This window comes from Gasterosteus aculeatus, chromosome 5, assembly GCF_964276395.1.
Source record: "Gasterosteus aculeatus chromosome 5, fGasAcu3.hap1.1, whole genome shotgun sequence".
Classification (NCBI taxonomy): domain Eukaryota; kingdom Metazoa; phylum Chordata; class Actinopteri; order Perciformes; family Gasterosteidae; genus Gasterosteus; species Gasterosteus aculeatus.
In genome coordinates this window covers 1,568,548-1,590,156 of record NC_135692.1, presented here as the reverse complement: position 1 = coordinate 1,590,156, position 21,609 = coordinate 1,568,548, and the positions used below count along the sequence as shown (strand labels likewise).

The 21,609-nt window shown below is 41.9% G+C and overlaps 27 non-coding genes across 27 annotated transcripts; all 27 read left to right on the top strand.

Moving 5' to 3' along the window:
- The first annotated feature begins 218 nt into the window (after positions 1 to 218).
- Positions 219 to 291, top strand: trnak-uuu (transfer RNA lysine (anticodon UUU)). Its single transcript has one exon. It is a non-coding gene; the product is annotated as a tRNA-Lys (tRNA).
- Positions 292 to 1,734: 1,443 nt separating this feature from the next.
- trnak-uuu (transfer RNA lysine (anticodon UUU)) lies at positions 1,735 to 1,807 on the top strand. Its single transcript has one exon. It is a non-coding gene; the product is annotated as a tRNA-Lys (tRNA).
- A 423-nt stretch (positions 1,808 to 2,230) lies between these two features.
- Positions 2,231 to 2,303, top strand: trnak-uuu (transfer RNA lysine (anticodon UUU)). The gene has a single exon. It is a non-coding gene; the product is annotated as a tRNA-Lys (tRNA).
- A 678-nt stretch (positions 2,304 to 2,981) lies between these two features.
- On the top strand, positions 2,982 to 3,054 carry trnak-uuu (transfer RNA lysine (anticodon UUU)). The gene has a single exon. It is a non-coding gene; the product is annotated as a tRNA-Lys (tRNA).
- A 181-nt stretch (positions 3,055 to 3,235) lies between these two features.
- Positions 3,236 to 3,308, top strand: trnak-uuu (transfer RNA lysine (anticodon UUU)). Its single transcript has one exon. It is a non-coding gene; the product is annotated as a tRNA-Lys (tRNA).
- Positions 3,309 to 6,017: 2,709 nt separating this feature from the next.
- trnak-uuu (transfer RNA lysine (anticodon UUU)) lies at positions 6,018 to 6,090 on the top strand. Its single transcript has one exon. It is a non-coding gene; the product is annotated as a tRNA-Lys (tRNA).
- Positions 6,091 to 6,769: 679 nt separating this feature from the next.
- On the top strand, positions 6,770 to 6,842 carry trnak-uuu (transfer RNA lysine (anticodon UUU)). The gene has a single exon. It is a non-coding gene; the product is annotated as a tRNA-Lys (tRNA).
- Positions 6,843 to 7,278: 436 nt separating this feature from the next.
- Positions 7,279 to 7,351, top strand: trnak-uuu (transfer RNA lysine (anticodon UUU)). Its single transcript has one exon. It is a non-coding gene; the product is annotated as a tRNA-Lys (tRNA).
- A 423-nt stretch (positions 7,352 to 7,774) lies between these two features.
- On the top strand, positions 7,775 to 7,847 carry trnak-uuu (transfer RNA lysine (anticodon UUU)). Its single transcript has one exon. It is a non-coding gene; the product is annotated as a tRNA-Lys (tRNA).
- A 423-nt stretch (positions 7,848 to 8,270) lies between these two features.
- trnak-uuu (transfer RNA lysine (anticodon UUU)) lies at positions 8,271 to 8,343 on the top strand. The gene has a single exon. It is a non-coding gene; the product is annotated as a tRNA-Lys (tRNA).
- A 678-nt stretch (positions 8,344 to 9,021) lies between these two features.
- On the top strand, positions 9,022 to 9,094 carry trnak-uuu (transfer RNA lysine (anticodon UUU)). Its single transcript has one exon. It is a non-coding gene; the product is annotated as a tRNA-Lys (tRNA).
- A 422-nt stretch (positions 9,095 to 9,516) lies between these two features.
- On the top strand, positions 9,517 to 9,589 carry trnak-uuu (transfer RNA lysine (anticodon UUU)). The gene has a single exon. It is a non-coding gene; the product is annotated as a tRNA-Lys (tRNA).
- A 423-nt stretch (positions 9,590 to 10,012) lies between these two features.
- On the top strand, positions 10,013 to 10,085 carry trnak-uuu (transfer RNA lysine (anticodon UUU)). Its single transcript has one exon. It is a non-coding gene; the product is annotated as a tRNA-Lys (tRNA).
- Positions 10,086 to 10,737: 652 nt separating this feature from the next.
- On the top strand, positions 10,738 to 10,810 carry trnak-uuu (transfer RNA lysine (anticodon UUU)). Its single transcript has one exon. It is a non-coding gene; the product is annotated as a tRNA-Lys (tRNA).
- A 181-nt stretch (positions 10,811 to 10,991) lies between these two features.
- trnak-uuu (transfer RNA lysine (anticodon UUU)) lies at positions 10,992 to 11,064 on the top strand. The gene has a single exon. It is a non-coding gene; the product is annotated as a tRNA-Lys (tRNA).
- Positions 11,065 to 11,245: 181 nt separating this feature from the next.
- Positions 11,246 to 11,318, top strand: trnak-uuu (transfer RNA lysine (anticodon UUU)). Its single transcript has one exon. It is a non-coding gene; the product is annotated as a tRNA-Lys (tRNA).
- Positions 11,319 to 12,510: 1,192 nt separating this feature from the next.
- Positions 12,511 to 12,583, top strand: trnak-uuu (transfer RNA lysine (anticodon UUU)). Its single transcript has one exon. It is a non-coding gene; the product is annotated as a tRNA-Lys (tRNA).
- Positions 12,584 to 14,017: 1,434 nt separating this feature from the next.
- Positions 14,018 to 14,090, top strand: trnak-uuu (transfer RNA lysine (anticodon UUU)). Its single transcript has one exon. It is a non-coding gene; the product is annotated as a tRNA-Lys (tRNA).
- Positions 14,091 to 14,513: 423 nt separating this feature from the next.
- On the top strand, positions 14,514 to 14,586 carry trnak-uuu (transfer RNA lysine (anticodon UUU)). The gene has a single exon. It is a non-coding gene; the product is annotated as a tRNA-Lys (tRNA).
- Positions 14,587 to 15,774: 1,188 nt separating this feature from the next.
- Positions 15,775 to 15,847, top strand: trnak-uuu (transfer RNA lysine (anticodon UUU)). Its single transcript has one exon. It is a non-coding gene; the product is annotated as a tRNA-Lys (tRNA).
- Positions 15,848 to 16,028: 181 nt separating this feature from the next.
- Positions 16,029 to 16,101, top strand: trnak-uuu (transfer RNA lysine (anticodon UUU)). Its single transcript has one exon. It is a non-coding gene; the product is annotated as a tRNA-Lys (tRNA).
- A 1,434-nt stretch (positions 16,102 to 17,535) lies between these two features.
- Positions 17,536 to 17,608, top strand: trnak-uuu (transfer RNA lysine (anticodon UUU)). Its single transcript has one exon. It is a non-coding gene; the product is annotated as a tRNA-Lys (tRNA).
- Positions 17,609 to 18,031: 423 nt separating this feature from the next.
- Positions 18,032 to 18,104, top strand: trnak-uuu (transfer RNA lysine (anticodon UUU)). The gene has a single exon. It is a non-coding gene; the product is annotated as a tRNA-Lys (tRNA).
- A 933-nt stretch (positions 18,105 to 19,037) lies between these two features.
- On the top strand, positions 19,038 to 19,110 carry trnak-uuu (transfer RNA lysine (anticodon UUU)). The gene has a single exon. It is a non-coding gene; the product is annotated as a tRNA-Lys (tRNA).
- A 181-nt stretch (positions 19,111 to 19,291) lies between these two features.
- Positions 19,292 to 19,364, top strand: trnak-uuu (transfer RNA lysine (anticodon UUU)). The gene has a single exon. It is a non-coding gene; the product is annotated as a tRNA-Lys (tRNA).
- Positions 19,365 to 20,414: 1,050 nt separating this feature from the next.
- Positions 20,415 to 20,487, top strand: trnak-uuu (transfer RNA lysine (anticodon UUU)). The gene has a single exon. It is a non-coding gene; the product is annotated as a tRNA-Lys (tRNA).
- A 423-nt stretch (positions 20,488 to 20,910) lies between these two features.
- On the top strand, positions 20,911 to 20,983 carry trnak-uuu (transfer RNA lysine (anticodon UUU)). Its single transcript has one exon. It is a non-coding gene; the product is annotated as a tRNA-Lys (tRNA).
- Positions 20,984 to 21,609: the final 626 nt, after the last annotated feature.

The window sequence follows — 21,609 nt, the reverse complement described above, 5'->3', positions numbered from 1 at the left end:
GCCTCAGACTTTTAATCTAAGGGTCCAGGGTTCAAGTCCCTGTTCAGGCTTAATGTCTTGTAGTGCAGTGATTCCTGAGTCTTGCTAATCCTGAGCCGGTTCCAAAGAAAGCTGTACCTTTTCTGCTCATTCCTCTGAGCCTTTTTGGAATTGGACGAACACATTTAGTTTGTTCCTCTGCCAGAGTCACATTTGCAATAATCAAACGAGCTTTTGAAGCCTGGATAGCTCAGTCGGTAGAGCATCAGACTTTTAATCTGAGGGTCCAGGGTTCAAGTCCCTGTTCAGGCTTGATGTCTTGTAGTGCAATCACTTTCTGGTTAGGTTCCTGATTCTTGCTAATCCTGAGCTGTTTCCAAAACAAGCTGTACCTTTTCATCTTGTTCCTCTGAGCCTTTTTGGAATTGGGTTTCTTCTCAGTCGTCTTATATATTCCTTTAACAAGTATTGATTTAAAAGATTGCCTTTCAATCAAGGTCAAACCTCAGTTGGTAGAGCCTCAGACTTTTAATCTAAGGGTCTAGGGTTTAAGTCCCTGTTCAGGCTTGATGTCTTGTAGTGCAGTCACTTTCTGGTTAGGTTCCTGATTCTTGCTAATCCAGAGTTGGTTCCAAAAAAAGCTGTACCCTTTCAGCTTGTTCCTCTGACCCTTTTTGGAATTGGGTTTCTCCTCAGTCGTCTTATATATTCCTTTAACAAGTATTGATTTAAAAGATTGCCTTTCAATCAATGTCAAACCTCAGTTGGTAGAGCCTCAGACTTTTAATCTAAGGGTCCAGGGTTCAAGTCCCTATTCAGGCTTGAAGTTTTGTAGTGGAGTGACTTTCTGGTGAGATGCCTGACTCTTGCTAATCCTGAGCCGGTTCCAAAAAAAGATGTACCTTTTCTGCTTGTTCCTCTGAGCCTTTTTGGAATTGGGTTTCTCCTCAGTCGTCTTATATATTCGTTTAACAAGTATTGTTTTACAAGATTGCCTTTCAATCAAGGTCAAACCTCAGTTGGTAGAGCCTCAGACTTTTAATCTAAGGGTCTAGGGTTCAAGTCCCTGTTCAGGCTTGATGTCTTGTAGTGCAGTCACTTTCTGGTTAGGTTCCTGATTCTTGCTAATCCAGAGTTGGTTCCAAAAAAAGCTGTACCCTTTCAGCTTGTTCCTCTGAGCCTTTTTGGAATTGGGTTTCTCCTCAGTCGTCTCATATATTCCTTTAACAAGTATTGTTTTACAAGATTACCTTTCAATAGTGGTCAAACCTCAGTTGGTAGAGCCTCAGACTTTTAATCTAAGGGTCCAGGGTTCAAGTCCCTATTCAGGCTCAAAGTTTTGTAGTGGAGTGACTTTCTGGTGAGATGCCTGACTCTTGCTAATCCTGAGCCGGTTCCAAAAAAAGATGTACCTTTTCTGCTTGTTCCTCTGAGCCTTTTTGGAATTGGGTTTCTCCTCAGTCGTCTTATATATTCGTTTAACAAGTATTGTTTTACAAGATTACCTTTCAATAATGGTCAAACCTCAGTTGGTAGAGCCTCAGACTTTTAATCTAAGGGTCCAGGGTTCAAGTCCCTGTTCAGGCTTAATGTCTTGTAGTGCAGTGATTCCTGACTCTTGCTAATCCTGAGCCGGTTCCAAAGAAAGCTGTACCTTTTCTGCTCATTCCTCTGAGCCTTTTTGGAATTGGACGAACACATTTAGTTTGTTTCTCTGCCAGAGTCACATTTGCAATAATCAAAAGAGCTTTTGAAGCCTGGATAGCTCAGTCGGTAGAGCATCAGACTTTTAATCTGAGGGTCCAGGGTTCAAGTCCCTGTTCAGGCTTGTTGTCTTGTAGTGAAGTGACTTTCTGGTGAGATGCCTGACTCTTGCTAATCCTGAGCCGGTTCCAAAAAAAGATGTACCTTTTCTGCTTGTTCCTCTGAGCCTTTTTGGAATTGGGTTTCTCCTCAGTCGTCTTATATATTCGTTTAACAAGTATTGTTTTACAAGATTACCTTTAAATCAAGGTCAAACCTCAGTTGGTAGAGCCTCAGACTTTTAATCTAAGGGTCCAGGGTTCAAGTCCCTGTTCAGGCTTAATGTCTTGTAGTGCAGTGATTCCTGAGTCTTGCTAATCCTGAGCCGGTTCCAAAGAAAGCTGTACCTTTTCTGCTCATTCCTCTGAGCCTTTTTGGAATTGGACGAACACATTTAGTTTGTTCCTCTGCCAGAGTCACATTTGCAATAATCAAACGAGCTTTTGAAGCCTGGATAGCTCAGTCGGTAGAGCATCAGACTTTTAATCTGAGGGTCCAGGGTTCAAGTCCCTGTTCAGGCTTGATGTCTTGTAGTGCAATCACTTTCTGGTTAGGTTCCTGATTCTTGCTAATCCTGAGCTGTTTCCAAAACAAGCTGTACCTTTTCATCTTGTTCCTCTGAGCCTTTTTGGAATTGGGTTTCTTCTCAGTCGTCTTATATATTCCTTTAACAAGTATTGATTTTAAAGATTGCCTTTCAATCAATGTCAAACCTCAGTTGGTAGAGCCTCAGACTTTTAATCTAAGGGTCCAGGGTTCAAGTCCCTATTCAGGCTTGAAGTTTTGTAGTGGAGTGACTTTCTGGTGAGATGCCTGACTCTTGCTAATCCTGAGCCGGTTCCAAAAAAAGATGTACCTTTTCTGCTTGTTCCTCTGAGCCTTTTTGGAATTGGGTTTCTCCTCAGTCGTCTTATATATTCGTTTAACAAGTATTGTTTTACAAGATTGCCTTTCAATCAAGGTCAAACCTCAGTTGGTAGAGCCTCAGACTTTTAATCTAAGGGTCCAGGGTTCAAGTCCCTGTTCAGGCTTAATGTCTTGTAGTGCAGTGATTCCTGACTCTTGCTAATCCTGAGCCGGTTCCAAAGAAAGCTGTACCTTTTCTGCTCATTCCTCTGAGCCTTTTTGGAATTGGACGAACACATTTAGTTTGTTCCTCTGCCAGAGTCACATTTGCAATAATCAAACGAGCTTTTGAAGCCTGGATAGCTCAGTCGGTAGAGCATCAGACTTTTAATCTGAGGGTCCAGGGTTCAAGTCCCTGTTCAGGCTTGATGTCTTGTAGTGCAATCACTTTCTGGTTAGGTTCCTGATTCTTGCTAATCCTGAGCTGGTTCCAAAACAAGCTGTACCTTTTCATCTTGTTCCTCTGAGCCTTTTTGGAATTGGACGAACACATTTAGTTTGTTCCTCTGCCAGAGTCACATTTGCAATAATCAAACGAGCTTTTGAAGCCTGGATAGCTCAGTCGGTAGAGCATCAGACTTTTAATCTGAGGGTCCAGGGTTCAAGTCCCTGTTCAGGCTTGATGTCTTGTAGTGCAATCACTTTCTGGTTAGGTTCCTGATTCTTGCTAATCCTGAGCTGGTTCCAAAACAAGCTGTACCTTTTCATCTTGTTCCTCTGAGCCTTTTTGGAATTGGACGAACACATTTAGTTTGTTCCTCTGCCAGAGTCACATTTGCAATAATCAAACCAGAGTTTGTTCCAAAAAAAACTGTACTCTTTCAGCTTTTTCCTCTGACCCTTTTTGGAATTGGGTTTCTCCTCAGTCGTCTTATATATTCCTTTAACAAGTATTGATTTAAAAGATTGCCTTTCAACCAATGTCAAACCTCAGTTGGTAGAGCCTCAGACTTTTAATCTAAGGGTCCAGGGTTCAAGTCCCTATTCAGGCTTGAAGTTTTGTAGTGGAGTGACTTTCTGGTGAGATGCCTGACTCTTGCTAATCCTGAGCCGGTTCCAAAAAAAGATGTACCTTTTCTGCTTGTTCCTCTGAGCCTTTTTGGAATTGGGTTTCTCCTCAGTCGTCTTATATATTCGTTTAACAAGTATTGTTTTACAAGATTACCTTTCAATCAAGGTCAAACCTCAGTTGGTAGAGCCTCAGACTTTTAATCTAAGGGTCCGGGGTTTAAGTCCCTGTTCAGGCTTGAAGTTTTGTAGTGCAGTGACTTTCTGGTAAGATGCCTGACTCTTGCTAATCCTGAGCCGGTTCCAAAAAAAGATGTACCTTTTCATCTTGTTCCTCTGAGCCTTTTTGGAATTGGGTTTCTCCTCAGTCGTCTTATGTATTCGTTTAACAAGTATTGTTTTACAAGATTACCTTTCAATCAAGGTCAAACCTCAGTTGGTAGAGCCTCAGACTTTTAATCTAAGGGTCCAGGGTTCAAGTCCCTGTTAAGGCTTGATGTCTTGTAGTGCAGTCACTTTCTGGTTAGGTTCCTGATTCTTGCTAATCCAGAGTTTGTTCCAAAAAAAACTGTACTCTTTCTGCTTTTTCCTCTGACCCTTTTTGGAATTGGGTTTCTCCTCAGTCGTCTTATATATTCCTTTAACAAGTATTGATTTAAAAGATTGCCTTTCAATCAATGTCAAACCTCAGTTGGTAGAGCCTCAGACTTTTAATCTAAGGGTCCAGGGTTCAAGTCCCTGTTCAGGCTTGATGTCTTGTAGTGCAATCACTTTCTGGTTAGGTTCCTGATTCTTGCTAATCGTGAGCTGGTTCCAAAACAAGCTGTACCTTTTCATCTTGTTCCTCTGAGCCTTTTTGGAATTGGACGAACACATTTAGTTTGTTCCTCTGCCAGAGTCACATTTGCAATAATCAAACCAGAGTTTGTTCCAAAAAAAACTGTACTCTTTCAGCTTTTTCCTCTGACCCTTTTTGGAATTGGGTTTCTCCTCAGTCGTCTTATATATTCCTTTAACAAGTATTGATTTAAAAGATTGCCTTTCAACCAATGTCAAACCTCAGTTGGTAGAGCCTCAGACTTTTAATCTAAGGGTCCAGGGTTCAAGTCCCTATTCAGGCTTGAAGTTTTGTAGTGGAGTGACTTTCTGGTGAGATGCCTGACTCTTGCCACTCCTGAGCCGGTTCCAAAAAAAGATGTACCTTTTCTGCTTGTTCCTCTGAGCCTTTTTGGAATTGGGTTTCTCCTCAGTCGTCTTATATATTCGTTTAACAAGTATTGTTTTACAAGATTACCTTTCAATCAAGGTCAAACCTCAGTTGGTAGAGCCTCAGACTTTTAATCTAAGGGTCCGGGGTTTAAGTCCCTGTTCAGGCTTGAAGTTTTGTAGTGCAGTGACTTTCTGGTAAGATGCCTGACTCTTGCTAATCCTGAGCCGGTTCCAAAAAAAGATGTACCTTTTCATCTTGTTCCTCTGAGCCTTTTTGGAATTGGGTTTCTCCTCAGTCGTCTTATGTATTCGTTTAACAAGTATTGTTTTACAAGATTACCTTTCAATCAAGGTCAAACCTCAGTTGGTAGAGCCTCAGACTTTTAATCTAAGGGTCCAGGGTTCAAGTCCCTGTTCAGGCTTGATGTCTTGTAGTGCAGTCACTTTCTGGTTAGGTTCCTGATTCTTGCTAATCCTGAGCCGGTTCCAAAAAAAGATGTACCTTTTCTGCTTGTTCCTCTGACCCTTTTTGGAATTGGGTTTCTCCTCAGTCGTCTTATATATTCCTTTAACAAGTATTGTTTTAAAAGATTGCCTTTCAATCAATGTCAAACCTCAGTTGGTAGAGCCTCAGACTTTTAATCTAAGGGTCCAGGGTTCAAGTCCCTGTTCAGGCTTGATGTCTTGTAGTGCAGTGACTTTCTGGTGAGATTCCTGACTTTTGCTAATCCTGAGCCGGTTCCAAAGAAAGCTGTACCTTTTCTGCTCATTCCTCTGAGCCTTTTTGGAATTGGGTTTCTCCTCAGTCGTCTTATATATTCGTTTAACAAGTATTGTTTTACAAGATTACCTTTAAATCAAGGTCAAACCTCAGTTGGTAGAGCCTCAGACTTTTAATCTAAGGGTCCAGGGTTCAAGTCCCTATTCAGGCTTGAAGTTTTGTAGTGGAGTGACTTTCTGGTAAGATGCCTGACTCTTGCTAATCCTGAGCCGGTTCCAAAAAAGATGTACCTTTTCTGCTTGTTCCTCTGAGCCTTTTTGGAATTGGACGAACACATTGAGATTGTTCCTCTGCCAGAGTCACATTCGCAATAATCAACAGAACTTTTGAAGCCTGGATAGCTCAGTCGGTACAGCATCAGACTTTTAATCTGAGGGTCCAGGGCTCAAGTCCCTGTTCAGGCTTGATGTCTTGTAGTGCAGTCACTTTCTGGTTAGGTTCCTGATTCTTGCTAATCCTGAGTTGGTTCCAAAAAAAAGCTGTACCTTTTCAGCTTGTTCCTCTGAGCCTTCTTGGAATTGGATTTCTCCTCACCACTCTCATAATTTCTTTTAATAAGTATTGTTTTCCAAGATTACCTTTCAATCAAGGTCAAACCTCAGTTGGTAGAGCCTCAGACTTTTAATCTAAGGGTCCAGGGTTCAAGTCCCTGTTCAGGCTTGAAATTTTGTAGTGGAGTGACTTTCTGGTGAGATTCCTGACTCTTGCTAATCCTGAGCGGGTTCCAAAAAAAGATGTACCTTTTCTGCTTGTTCCTCTGAGCCTTTTTGGAATTGGGTTTCTCCTCAGTCGTCTCATATATTCCTTTAACAAGTGTTGTTTTACAAGATTACCTTTCAATCAAGGTCAAACCTCAGTTGGTAGAGCCTCAGACTTTTAATCTAAGGGTCCAGGGTTCAAGTCCCTGTTCAGGCTTGATGTCTTGTAGTGCAGTGATTCCTGACTCTTGCTAATCCTGAGCCGGTTCCAAAGAAAGCTGTACCTTTTTTGCTCATTCCTCTGAGGCTTTTTGGAATTGGACGAACACATATAGTTTGTTCCTCTGCCAGAGTCACATTTGCAATAATCAAAAGAGCTTTTGAAGCCTGGATAGCTCAGTCGGTAGAGCATCAGACTTTTAATCTGAGGGTCCAGGGTTCAAGTCCCTGTTCAGGCTTGATGTCTTGTAGTGGAGTGACTTTCTGTTGAGATTCCTGACTCTTGCTAATCCTGAGCCGGTTCCAAAGAAAGCTGTACCTTTTCATCTTGTTCCTCTGAGCCTTTTTGGAATTGGGTTTCTCCTCAGTCGTCTTATATATTCGTTTAACAAGTATTGTTTTACAAGATTACCTTTCAATCAAGGTCAAACCTCAGTTGGTAGAGCCTCAGACTTTTAATCTAAGGGTCCAGGGTTCAAGTCCCTGTTCAGGCTTGATGTCTTGTAGTGCAGTGACTTTCTGGTGAGATTCCTGACTTTTGCTAATCCTGAGCCGGTTCCAAAGAAAGCTGTACCTTTTCTGCTCATTCCTCTGAGCCTTTTTGGAATTGGACGAACACATTTAGTTTGTTCCTCTGACAGAGTCACATTTGCAATAATCAAAAGAGCTTTTGAAGCCTGGATAGCTCAGTTGGTAGAGCATCAGACTTTTAATCTGAGGGTCCAGGGTTCAAGTCCCTGTTCAGGCTTGATGTCTTGTATTGCAGTCACTTTCTCGTTAGGTTACAGATTCTTGCTAATCCTGAGTTGGTTCCAAAAAAAGATGTACCTTTTCAGCCTGTTCCTCTGAGCCTTCTTGGAATTGGATTTCTCCTCACCACTCTCATACCTTCTTTTAACAAGTATTGTTTTCCAAGATTACCTTTCAATCAAGGTCAAACCTCAGTTGGTAGAGCCTCAGACTTTTAATCTAAGGGTCCAGGGTTCAAGTCCCTGTTCAGGCTTGATGTCTTGTAGTGCAGTGATTCCTGACTCTTGCTAATCCTGAGCCGGTTCCAAAGAAAGCTGTAGCTTTTTTGCTCATTCCTCTGAGGCTCTTTGGAATTGGACGAACACATATAGTTTGTTCCTCTGCCAGAGTCACATTTGCAATAATCAAAAGAGCTTTTGAAGCCTGGATAGCTCAGTCGGTAGAGCATCAGACTTTTAATCTGAGGGTCCAGGGTTCAAGTCCCTGTTCAGGCTTGATGTCTTGTAGTGGAGTGACTTTCTGTTGAGATTCCTGACTCTTGCTAATCCTGAGTTGGTTCCAAAAAAAGATGTACCTTTTCAGCCTGTTCCTCTGAGCCTTCTTGGAATTGGATTTCTCCTCACCACTCTCATACCTTCTTTTAACAAGTATTGTTTTCCAAGATTACCTTTCAATCAAGGTCAAACCTCAGTTGGTAGAGCCTCAGACTTTTAATCTAAGGGTCCAGGGTTCAAGTCCCTGTTCAGGCTTAATGTCTTGTAGTGCAGTGATTCCTGACTCTTGCTAATCCTGAGCCGGTTCCAAAGAAAGCTGTACCTTTTCTGCTCATTCCTCTGAGCCTTTTTGGAATTGGACGAACACATTTAGTTTGTTCCTCTGCCAGAGTCACATTTGCAATAATCAAACGAGCTTTTGAAGCCTGGATAGCTCAGTCGGTAGAGCATCAGACTTTTAATCTGAGGGTCCAGGGTTCAAGTCCCTGTTCAGGCTTGATGTCTTGTAGTGCAATCACTTTCTGGTTAGGTTCCTGACTCTTGCTAATCCTGAGCCGGTTCCAAAAAAAGATCTACCTTTTCTGCTTGTTCCTCTGAGCCTTTTTGGAATTGGGTTCCTCCTCAGTCGTCTTATATATTCGTTTAACAAGTATTGTTTTACAAGATTGCCTTTCAATCAAGGTCAAACCTCAGTTGGTAGAGCCTCAGACTTTTAATCTAAGGGTCCAGGATTCAAGTCCCTGTTCAGGCTTAATGTCTTGTAGTGCAGTGATTCCTGACTCTTGCTAATCCTGAGCCGGTTCCAAAACAAGCTGTACCTTTTCATCTTGTTCCTCTGAGCCTTTTTGGAATTGGGTTTCTCCTCAGTCGTCTTATATATTCGTTTAACAAGTATTGTTTTACAAGATTACCTTTCAATCAAGGTCAAACCTCAGTTGGTAGAGCCTCAGACTTTTAATCTAAGGGTCCAGGGTTCAAGTCCCTGTTCAGGCTTGATGTCTTGTAGTGCAGTGACTTTCTGGTGAGATTCCTGACTTTTGCTAATCCTGAGCCGGTTCCAAAGAAAGCTGTACCTTTTCTGCTCATTCCTCTGAGCCTTTTTGGAATTGGACGAACACATTTAGTTTGTTCCTCTGACAGAGTCACATTTGCAATAATCAAAAGAGCTTTTGAAGCCTCGATAGCTCAGTTGGTAGAGCATCAGACTTTTAATCCGAGGGTCCAGTGTTCAAGTCCCTGTTCAGGCTTGATGTCTTGTAGTGCAGTCACTTTCTCGTTAGGTTACAGATTCTTGCTAATCCTGAGTTGGTTCCAAAAAAAGATGTACCTTTTCAGCCTGTTCCTCTGAGCCTTCTTGGAATTGGATTTCTCCTCACCACTCTCATACTTTAATGAGTAAGTATTGTTTTCCAAGATAACCTTTCAATCAAGGTCAAACCTCAGTTGGTAGAGCCTCAGACTTTTAATCTAAGGGTCCAGGGTTCAAGTCCCTGTTCAGGCTTGATGTCTTGTAGTGCAGTGATTCCTGACTCTTGCTAATCCTGAGCCGGTTCCAAAGAAAGCTGTACCTTTTTTGCTCATTCCTCTGAGGCTCTTTGGAATTGGACGAACACATATAGTTTGTTCCTCTGCCAGAGTCACATTTGCAATAATCAAAAGAGCTTTTGAAGCCTGGATAGCTCAGTCGGTAGAGCATCAGACTTTTAATCTGAGGGTCCAGGGTTCAAGTCCCTGTTCAGGCTTGATGTCTTGTAGTGGAGTGACTTTCTGTTGAGATTCCTGACTCTTGCTAATCCTGAGTTGGTTCCAAAAAAAGATGTACCTTTTCAGCCTGTTCCTCTGAGCCTTCTTGGAATTGGATTTCTCCTCACCACTCTCATACCTTCTTTTAACAAGTATTGTTTTCCAAGATTACCTTTCAATCAAGGTCAAACCTCAGTTGGTAGAGCCTCAGACTTTTAATCTAAGGGTCCAGGGTTCAAGTCCCTGTTCAGGCTTGATGTCTTGTAGTGCAGTGATTCCTGACTCTTGCTAATCCTGAGCCGGTTCCAAAGAAAGCTGTACCTTTTTTGCTCATTCCTCTGAGGCTCTTTGGAATTGGACGAACACATTTAGTTTGTTCCTCTGACAGAGTCACATTTGCAATAATCACAAGAGCTTTTGAAGCCTGGATAGCTCAGTCGGTAGAGCATCAGACTTTTAATCTGAGGGTCCAGGGTTCAAGTCCCTGTTCAGGCTTGATGTCTTGTAGTGGAGTGACTTTCTGTTGAGATTCCTGACTCTTGCTAATCCTGAGCCGGTTCCAAAAAAAATGTACCTTTTCTGCATGTTCCTCTGAGCCTTTTTGGAATTGGGTTTCTCCCCAGTCGTCTTATATATTCCTTTAACAAGTATTGTTTTAAAAGATTACCTTTCAATCAAGGTCAAACCTCAGTTGGTAGAGCCTCAGACTTTTAATCTAAGGGTCTAGGGTTCAAATCCCTGTTCAGGCTTGATGTCTTGTAGTGCAGTGACTTTCTGGTGCGATTCCTGACTCTTGCTAATCCTGAGCCGGTTCCAAAGAAAGCTGTACCTTTTCTGCTCATTCCTCTGAGCCTTTTTGGAATTGGACGAACACATTTAGTTTGTTCCTCTGCCAGAGTCACATTTGCAATGATCAAAAGAGCTTTTGAAGCATGGATAGCCAGGGTTCAAGTCCCTGTTCAGGCTTGATGTCTTGTAGTGAATTGACTTTCTGGTGAGATGCTTGACTCTTGCTAATCCTGAGCCGGTTCCAAAAAAAGCTGTACCTTTTCTGCTCATTCCTCTGAGCCTTTTTGGAATTGGACGAACACATATAGTTTGTTCCTCTGCCAGAGTCACATTTGCAATAATCAAAAGAGCTTTTGAAGCCTGGATAGCTCAGTCGGTAGAGCATCAGACTTTTAATCTGAGGGTCCAGGGTTCAAGTCCCTGTTCAGGCTTGATGTCTTGTAGTGAATTGACTTTCTGTTGAGATTCCTGACTTTTGCTAATCCTGAGCCGGTTCCAAAGAAAGCTGTACCTTTTCTGCTCATTCCTCTGAGCCTTTTTGGAATTGGACGAACACATTTAGTTTGTTTCTCTGCCAGAGTCACATTTGCAATAATCAAAAGAGCTTTTGAAGCATGGATAGCTCAGTCGGTAGAGCATCAGACTTTTAATCTGAGGGTCCAGGGTTCAAGTCCCTGTTCAGGCTTGATGTCTTGTAGTGAATTGACTTTCTGTTGAGATTCCTGACTTTTGCTAATCCTGAGCCGGTTCCAAAGAAAGCTGTACCTTTTCTGCTCATTCCTCTGAGCCTTTTTGGAATTGGACGAACACATTTAGTTTGTTTCTCTGCCAGAGTCACATTTGCAATAATCAAAAGAGCTTTTGAAGCATGGATAGCTCAGTCGGTAGAGCATCAGACTTTTAATCTGAGGGTCCAGGGTTCAAGTCCCTGTTCAGGCTTGTTGTCTTGTAGTGAATTGACTTTCTGGTGAGATGCTTGACTCTTGCTAATCCTGAGCCGGTTCCAAAAAAAGATGTACCTTTTCTGCTTGTTCCTCTGAGCCTTTTTGGAATTGGGTTTCTCCTCAGTCGTCTTATATATTTGTTTAACAAGTATTGTTTTACAAGATTACCTTTCAATCAAGGTCAAACCTCAGTTGGTAGAGCCTCAGACTTTTAATCTGAGGGTCCAGGGTTCAAGTCCCTGTTCAGGCTTGATGTCTTGTAGTGCAGTCACTTTCTGGTTAGGTTCCTGATTCTTGCTAATCCAGAGTTTGTTCCAAAAAAACCTGTGCTTTTTCCTCTGACCCTTTTTGGAATTGGGTTTCTCCTCAGTCGTCTCATATATTCCTTCAACAAGTATTGTTTTACAAGATTACCTTTCATACAAAGTCAAACCTCAGTTGGTAGAGCCTCAGACTTTTAATCTAAGGGTCCAGGGTTCAAGTCCCTGTTCAGGCTTGAAGTTTTGTAGTGGAGTGACTTTCTGGTGAGATCCCTAACTCTTGCTAATCCTGAGCCGGTTCCAAAAAAAGATGTACCTTTTCTGCTTGTTCCTCTGATCCTTTTTGGAATTGGGTTTCTTCTCAGTCGTCTTATATATTCCTTTAACAAGTATTGATTTAAAAGATTGCCTTTCAATCAAGGTCAAACCTCAGTTGGTAGAGCCTCAGACTTTTAATCTAAGGGTCTAGGGTTCAAGTCCCTGTTCAGGCTTGATGTCTTGTAGTGCAGTCACTTTCTGGTTAGGTTCCTGATTCTTGCTAATCCAGAGTTGGTTCCAAAAAAAGCTGTACCCTTTCAGCTTGTTCCTCTGAGCCTTTTTGGAATTGGGTTTCTCCTCAGTCGTCTCATATATTCCTTTAACAAGTATTGTTTTACAAGATTACCTTTCAATCATGGTCAAACCTCAGTCGGTAGAGCATCAGACTTTTAATCTGAGGGTCCAGGGTTCAAGTCCCTGTTCAGGCTTGATGTCTTGTAGTGGAGTGACTTTCTGTTGAGATTCCTGACTTTTGCTAATCCTGAGCCGGTTCCAAAGAAAGCTGTACCTTTTCTGCTCATTCCTCTGAGCCTTTTTGGAATTGGACGAACACATTTAGTTTGTTTCTCTGCCAGAGTCACATTTGCAATAATCAAAAGAGCTTTTGAAGCATGGATAGCTCAGTCGGTAGAGCATCAGACTTTTAATCTGAGGGTCCAGGGTTCAAGTCCCTGTTCAGGCTTGTTGTCTTGTAGTGAATTGACTTTCTGGTGAGATGCTTGACTCTTGCTAATCCTGAGCCGGTTCCAAAAAAAGATGTACCTTTTCTGCTTGTTCCTCTGAGCCTTTTTGGAATTGGGTTTCTCCTCAGTCGTCTTATATATTCGTTTAACAAGTATTGTTTTACAAGATTACCTTTCAATCAAGGTCAAACCTCAGTTGGTAGAGCCTCAGACTTTTAATCTGAGGGTCCAGGGTTCAAGTCCCTGTTCAGGCTTGATGTCTTGTAGTGCAGTCACTTTCTGGTTAGGTTCCTGATTCTTGCTAATCCAGAGTTTGTTCCAAAAAAACCTGTGCTTTTTCCTCTGACCCTTTTTGGAATTGGGTTTCTCCTCAGTCGTCTCATATATTCCTTTAACAAGTATTGTTTTACAAGATTACCTTTCATACAAAGTCAAACCTCAGTTGGTAGAGCCTCAGACTTTTAATCTAAGGGTCCAGGGTTCAAGTCCCTGTTCAGGCTTGAAGTTTTGTAGTGGAGTGACTTTCTGGTGAGATCCCTAACTCTTGCTAATCCTGAGCCGGTTCCAAAAAAAGATGTACCTTTTCTGCTTGTTCCTCTGATCCTTTTTGGAATTGGGTTTCTTCTCAGTCGTCTTATATATTCCTTTAACAAGTATTGATTTAAAAGATTGCCTTTCAATCAAGGTCAAACCTCAGTTGGTAGAGCCTCAGACTTTTAATCTAAGGGTCTAGGGTTCAAGTCCCTGTTCAGGCTTGATGTCTTGTAGTGCAGTCACTTTCTGGTTAGGTTCCTGATTCTTGCTAATCCAGAGTTGGTTCCAAAAAAAGCTGTACCCTTTCAGCTTGTTCCTCTGAGCCTTTTTGGAATTGGGTTTCTCCTCAGTCGTCTCATATATTCCTTTAACAAGTATTGTTTTACAAGATTACCTTTCAATCATGGTCAAACCTCAGTTGGTAGAGCCTCAGACTTTTAATCTAAGGGTCCAGGGTTCAAGTCCCTATTCAGGCTCAAAGTTTTGTAGTGGAGTGACTTTCTGGTGAGATGCCTGACTCTTGCTAATCCTGAGCCGGTTCCAAAAAAAGATGTACCTTTTCTGCTTGTTCCTCTGAGCCTTTTTGGAATTGGGTTTCTCCTCAGTCGTCTTATATATTCGTTTAACAAGTATTGTTTTACAAGATTACCTTTCAATCATGGTCAAACCTCAGTTGGTAGAGCCTCAGACTTTTAATCTAAGGGTCCAGGGTTCAAGTCCCTGTTCAGGCTTAATGTCTTGTAGTGCAGTGATTCCTGACTCTTGCTAATCCTGAGCCGGTTCCAAAGAAAGCTGTACCTTTTCTGCTCATTCCTCTGAGCCTTTTTGGAATTGGACGAACACATTTAGTTTGTTTCTCTGCCAGAGTCACATTTGCAATAATCAAAAGAGCTTTTGAAGCCTGGATAGCTCAGTCGGTAGAGCATCAGACTTTTAATCTGAGGGTCCAGGGTTCAAGTCCCTGTTCAGGCTTGTTGTCTTGTAGTGAAGTGACTTTCTGGTGAGATGCCTGACTCTTGCTAATCCTGAGCCGGTTCCAAAAAAAGATGTACCTTTTCTGCTTGTTCCTCTGAGCCTTTTTGGAATTGGGTTTCTCCTCAGTCGTCTTATATATTCGTTTAACAAGTATTGTTTTACAAGATTACCTTTGAATCAAGGTCAAACCTCAGTTGGTAGAGCCTCAGACTTTTAATCTAAGGGTCCAGGGTTCAAGTCCCTGTTCAGGCTTAATGTCTTGTAGTGCAGTGATTCCTGAGTCTTGCTAATCCTGAGCCGGTTCCAAAGAAAGCTGTACCTTTTCTGCTCATTCCTCTGAGCCTTTTTGGAATTGGACGAACACATTTAGTTTGTTCCTCTGCCAGAGTCACATTTGCAATAATCAAACAAGCTTTTGAAGCCTGGATAGCTCAGTCGGTAGAGCATCAGACTTTTAATCTGAGGGTCCAGGGTTCAAGTCCCTGTTCAGGCTTGATGTCTTGTAGTGCAATCACTTTCTGGTTAGGTTCCTGATTCTTGCTAATCCTGAGCTGTTTCCAAAACAAGCTGTACCTTTTCATCTTGTTCCTCTGAGCCTTTTTGGAATTGGGTTTCTTCTCAGTCGTCTTATATATTCCTTTAACAAGTATTGATTTAAAAGATTGCCTTTCAATCAAGGTCAAACCTCAGTTGGTAGAGCCTCAGACTTTTAATCTAAGGGTCTAGGGTTTAAGTCCCTGTTCAGGCTTGATGTCTTGTAGTGCAGTCACTTTCTGGTTAGGTTCCTGATTCTTGCTAATCCAGAGTTGGTTCCAAAAAAAGCTGTACCCTTTCAGCTTGTTCCTCTGACCCTTTTTGGAATTGGGTTTCTCCTCAGTCGTCTTATATATTCCTTTAACAAGTATTGATTTAAAAGATTGCCTTTCAATCAATGTCAAACCTCAGTTGGTAGAGCCTCAGACTTTTAATCTAAGGGTCCAGGGTTCAAGTCCCTATTCAGGCTTGAAGTTTTGTAGTGGAGTGACTTTCTGGTGAGATGCCTGACTCTTGCTAATCCTGAGCCGGTTCCAAAAAAAGATGTACCTTTTCTGCTTGTTCCTCTGACCCTTTTTGGAATTGGGTTTCTCCTCAGTCGTCTTATATATTCCTTTAACAAGTATTGATTTACAAGATTACCTTTCAATAGTGGTCAAACCTCAGTTGGTAGAGCCTCAGACTTTTAATCTAAGGGTCCAGGGTTCAAGTCCCTATTCAGGCTCAAAGTTTTGTAGTGGAGTGACTTTCTGGTGAGATGCCTGACTCTTGCTAATCCTGAGCCGGTTCCAAAAAAAGATGTACCTTTTCTGCTTGTTCCTCTGAGCCTTTTTGGAATTGGGTTTCTCCTCAGTCGTCTTATATATTCGTTTAACAAGTATTGTTTTACAAGATTACCTTTCAATCAAGGTCAAACCTCGGTTGGTAGATTCTCAGACTTTTAATCTAAGGGTCCGGGGTTCAAGTCCCTGTTCAGGCTTGATGTCTTGTAGTGCAGTGATTCCTGACTCTTGCTAATCCTGAGCCGGTTCCAAAGAAAGCTGTACCTTTTTTGCTCATTCCTCTGAGGCTCTTTGGAATTGGACGAACACATATAGTTTGTTCCTCTGCCAGAGTCACATTTGCAATAATCAAAAGAGCTTTTGAAGCCTGGATAGCTCAGTCGGTAGAGCATCAGACTTTTAATCTGAGGGTCCAGGGTTCAAGTCCCTGTTCAGGCTTGATGTCTTGTAGTGAATTGACTTTCTGTTGAGATTCCTGACTTTTGCTAATCCTGAGCCGGTTCCAAAGAAAGCTGTACCTTTTCTGCTCATTCCTCTGAGCCTTTTTGGAATTGGACGAACACATTTAGTTTGTTTCTCTGCCAGAGTCACATTTGCAATAATCAAAAGAGCTTTTGAAGCATGGATAGCTCAGTCGGTAGAGCATCAGACTTTTAATCTGAGGGTCCAGGGTTCAAGTCCCTGTTCAGGCTTGTTGTCTTGTAGTGAATTGACTTTCTGGTGAGATGCTTGGCTCTTGCTAATCCTGAGCCGGTTCCAAAAAAAGATGTACCTTTTCTGCTTGTTCCTCTGAGCCTTTTTGGAATTGGGTTTCTCCTCAGTCGTCTTATATATTCGTTTAACAAGTATTGTTTTACAAGATTACCTTTCAATCAAGGTCAAACCTCAGTTGGTAGAGCCTCAGACTTTTAATCTGAGGGTCCAGGGTTCAAGTCCCTGTTCAGGCTTGATGTCTTGTAGTGCAGTCACTTTCTGGTTAGGTTCCTGATTCTTGCTAATCCAGAGTTTGTTCCAAAAAAACCTGTGCTTTTTCCTCTGACCCTTTTTGGAATTGGGTTTCTCCTCAGTCGTCTTATATATTCCTTTAACAAGTATTGATTTAAAAGATTGCCTTTCAATCAATGTCAAACCTCAGTTGGTAGAGCCTCAGACTTTTAATCTAAGGGTCCAGGGTTCAAGTCCCTATTCAGGCTTGAAGTTTTGTAGTGGAGTGACTTTCTGGTGAGATCCCTAACTCTTGCTAATCCTGAGCCGGTTCCAAAAAAAGATGTACCTTTTCTGCTTGTTCCTCTGAGCCTTTTTGGAATTGGGTTTCTCCTCAGTCGTCTTATATATTCGTTTAACAAGTATTGTTTTACAAGATTGCCTTTCAATCAAGGTCAAACCTCAGTTGGTAGAGCCTCAGACTTTTAATCTAAGGGTCTAGGGTTCAAGTCCCTGTTCAGGCTTGATGTCTTGTAGTGCAGTCACTTTCTGGTTAGGTTCCTGATTCTTGCTAATCCAGAGTTGGTTCCAAAAAAAGCTGTACCCTTTCAGCTTGTTCCTCTGAGCCTTTTTGGAATTGGGTTTCTCCTCAGTCGTCTCATATATTCCTTTAACAAGTATTGTTTTACAAGATTACCTTTCAATAGTGGTCAAACCTCAGTTGGTAGAGCCTCAGACTTTTAATCTAAGGGTCCAGGGTTCAAGTCCCTATTCAGGCTCAAAGTTTTGTAGTGGAGTGACTTTCTGGTGAGATGCCTGACTCTTGCTAATCCTGAGCCGGTTCCAAAAAAAGATGTACCTTTTCTGCTTGTTCCTCTGAGCCTTTTTGGAATTGGGTTTCTCCTCAGTCGTCTTATATATTCGTTTAACAAGTATTGTTTTACAAGATTACCTTTCAATAATGGTCAAACCTCAGTTGGTAGAGCCTCAGACTTTTAATCTAAGGGTCCAGGGTTCAAGTCCCTGTTCAGGCTTAATGTCTTGTAGTGCAGTGATTCCTGACTCTTGCTAATCCTGAGCCGGTTCCAAAGAAAGCTGTACCTTTTCTGCTCATTCCTCTGAGCCTTTTTGGAATTGGACGAACACATTTAGTTTGTTTCTCTGCCAGAGTCACATTTGCAATAATCAAAAGAGCTTCTGAAGCCTGGATAGCTCAGTCGGTAGAGCATCAGACTTTTAATCTGAGGGTCCAGGGTTCAAGTCCCTGTTCAGGCTTGTTGTCTTGTAGTGAAGTGACTTTCTGGTGAGATGCCTGACTCTTGCTAATCCTGAGCCGGTTCCAAAAAAAGATGTACCTTTTCTGCTTGTTCCTCTGAGCCTTTTTGGAATTGGGTTTCTCCTCAGTCGTCTTATATATTCGTTTAACAAGTATTGTTTTACAAGATTGCCTTTCAATCAAGGTCAAACCTCAGTTGGTAGAGCCTCAGACTTTTAATCTAAGGGTCCAGGGTTCAAGTCCCTGTTCAGGCTTAATGTCTTGTAGTGCAGTGATTCCTGACTCTTGCTAATCCTGAGCCGGTTCCAAAGAAAGCTGTACCTTTTCTGCTCATTCCTCTGAGCCTTTTTGGAATTGGACGAACACATTTAGTTTGTTCCTCTGCCAGAGTCACATTTGCAATAATCAAACGAGCTTTTAAAGCCTGGATAGCTCAGTCGGTAGAGCATCAGACTTTTAATCTGAGGGTCCAGGGTTCAAGTCCCTGTTCAGGCTTGATGTCTTGTAGTGCAATCACTTTCTGGTTAGGTTCCTGATTCTTGCTAATCCTGAGCTGTTTCCAAAACAAGCTGTACCTTTTCATCTTGTTCCTCTGAGCCTTTTTGGAATTGGGTTTCTTCTCAGTCGTCTTATATATTCCTTTAACAAGTATTGATTTAAAAGATTGCCTTTCAATCAAGGTCAAACCTCAGTTGGTAGAGCCTCAGACTTTTAATCTAAGGGTCTAGGGTTTAAGTCCCTGTTCAGGCTTGATGTCTTGTAGTGCAGTCACTTTCTGGTTAGGTTCCTGATTCTTGCTAATCCAGAGTTGGTTCCAAAAAAAGCTGTACCCTTTCAGCTTGTTCCTCTGACCCTTTTTGGAATTGGGTTTCTCCTCAGTCGTCTTATATATTCCTTTAACAAGTATTGATTTAAAAGATTGCCTTTCAATCAATGTCAAACCTCAGTTGGTAGAGCCTCAGACTTTTAATCTAAGGGTCCAGGGTTCAAGTCCCTATTCAGGCTTGAAGTTTTGTAGTGGAGTGACTTTCTGGTGAGATGCCTGACTCTTGCTAATCCTGAGCCGGTTCCAAAAAAAGATGTACCTTTTCTGCTTGTTCCTCTGAGCCTTTTTGGAATTGGGTTTCTCCTCAGTCGTCTTATATATTCGTTTAACAAGTATTGTTTTACAAGATTGCCTTTCAATCAAGGTCAAACCTCAGTTGGTAGAGCCTCAGACTTTTAATCTAAGGGTCCAGGGTTCAAGTCCCTGTTCAGGCTTAATGTCTTGTAGTGCAGTGATTCCTGACTCTTGCTAATCCTGAGCCGGTTCCAAAGAAAGCTGTACCTTTTCTGCTCATTCCTCTGAGCCTTTTTGGAATTGGACGAACACATTTAGTTTGTTCCTCTGCCAGAGTCACATTTGCAATAATCAAAAGAGCTTTTGAAGCCTGGATAGCTCAGTCGGTAGAGCATCAGACTTTTAATCTGAGGGTCCAGGGTTCAAGTCCCTGTTCAGGCTTGATGTCTTGTAGTGCAATCACTTTCTGGTTAGGTTCCTGATTCTTGCTAATCCTGAGCTGGTTCCAAAACAAGCTGTACCTTTTCATCTTGTTCCTCTGAGCCTTTTTGGAATTGGACGAACACATTTAGTTTGTTCCTCTGCCAGAGTCACATTTGCAATAATCAAACGAGCTTTTGAAGCCTGGATAGCTCAGTCGGTAGAGCATCAGACTTTTAATCTGAGGGTCCAGGGTTCAAGTCCCTGTTCAGGCTTGATGTCTTGTAGTGCAATCACTTTCTGGTTAGGTTCCTGATTCTTGCTAATCCTGAGCTGGTTCCAAAACAAGCTGTACCTTTTCATCTTGTTCCTCTGAGCCTTTTTGGAATTGGACGAACACATTTAGTTTGTTCCTCTGCCAGAGTCACATTTGCAATAATCAAACCAGAGTTTGTTCCAAAAAAAACTGTACTCTTTCAGCTTTTTCCTCTGACCCTTTTTGGAATTGGGTTTCTCCTCAGTCGTCTTATATATTCCTTTAACAAGTATTGATTTAAAAGATTGCCTTTCAACCAATGTCAAACCTCAGTTGGTAGAGCCTCAGACTTTTAATCTAAGGGTCCAGGGTTCAAGTCCCTATTCAGGCTTGAAGTTTTGTAGTGGAGTGACTTTCTGGTGAGATGCCTGACTCTTGCTAATCCTGAGCCGGTTCCAAAAAAAGATGTACCTTTTCTGCTCATTCCTCTGAGCCTTTTTGGAATTGGGTTTCTCCTCAGTCGTCTCATATATTCCTTTAACAAGTATTGTTTTACAAGATTACCTTTCAATAGTGGTCAAACCTCAGTTGGTAGAGCCTCAGACTTTTAATCTAAGGGTCCAGGGTTCAAGTCCCTATTCAGGCTCAAAGTTTTGTAGTGGAGTGACTTTCTGGTGAGATGCCTGACTCTTGCTAATCCTGAGCCGGTTCCAAAAAAAGATGTACCTTTTCTGCTTGTTCCTCTGAGCCTTTTTGGAATTGGGTTTCTCCTCAGTCGTCTTATATATTCGTTTAACAAGTATTGTTTTACAAGATTACCTTTCAATAATGGTCAAACCTCAGTTGGTAGAGCCTCAGACTTTTAATCTAAGGGTCCAGGGTTCAAGTCCCTGTTCAGGCTTAATGTCTTGTAGTGCAGTGATTCCTGACTCTTGCTAATCCTGAGCCGGTTCCAAAGAAAGCTGTACCTTTTCTGCTCATTCCTCTGAGCCTTTTTGGAATTGGACGAACACATTTAGTTTGTTTCTCTGCCAGAGTCACATTTGCAATAATCAAAAGAGCTTCTGAAGCCTGGATAGCTCAGTCGGTAGAGCATCAGACTTTTAATCTGAGGGTCCAGGGTTCAAGTCCCTGTTCAGGCTTGTTGTCTTGTAGTGAAGTGACTTTCTGGTGAGATGCCTGACTCTTGCTAATCCTGAGCCGGTTCCAAAAAAAGATGTACCTTTTCTTCTTGTTCCTCTGAGCCTTTTTGGAATTGGGTTTCTCCTCAGTCGTCTTATATATTCGTTTAACAAGTATTGTTTTACAAGATTACCTTTAAATCAAGGTCAAACCTCAGTTGGTAGAGCCTCAGACTTTTAATCTAAGGGTCCAGGGTTCAAGTCCCTGTTCAGGCTTAATGTCTTGTAGTGCAGTGATTCCTGAGTCTTGCTAATCCTGAGCCGGTTCCAAAGAAAGCTGTACCTTTTCTGCTCATTCCTCTGAGCCTTTTTGGAATTGGACGAACACATTTAGTTTGTTCCTCTGCCAGAGTCACATTTGCAATAATCAAACGAGCTTTTGAAGCCTGGATAGCTCAGTCGGTAGAGCATCAGACTTTTAATCTGAGGGTCCAGGGTTCAAGTCCCTGTTCAGGCTTGATGTCTTGTAGTGCAATCACTTTCTGGTTAGGTTCCTGATTCTTGCTAATCCTGAGCTGTTTCCAAAACAAGCTGTACCTTTTCATCTTGTTCCTCTGACTCCTTTTTGGAATTGGGTTTCTTCTCAGTCGTCTTATATATTCCTTTAACAAGTCTTGATTTAAAAGATTGCCTTTCAATCAAGGTCAAACCTCAGTTGGTAGAGCCTCAGACTTTTAATCTAAGGGTCTAGGGTTTAAGTCCCTGTTCAGGCTTGATGTCTTGTAGTGCAGTCACTTTCTGGTTAGGTTCCTGATTCTTGCTAATCCAGAGTTGGTTCCAAAAAAAGCTGTACCCTTTCAGCTTGTTCCTCTGACCCTTTTTGGAATTGGGTTTCTCCTCAGTCGTCTTATATATTCCTTTAACAAGTATTGATTTAAAAGATTGCCTTTCAATCAATGTCAAACCTCAGTTGGTAGAGCCTCAGACTTTTAATCTAAGGGTCCAGGGTTCAAGTCCCTATTCAGGCTTGAAGTTTTGTAGTGGAGTGACTTTCTGGTGAGATGCCTGACTCTTGCTAATCCTGAGCCGGTTCCAAAAAAAGATGTACCTTTTCTGCTTGTTCCTCTGAGCCTTTTTGGAATT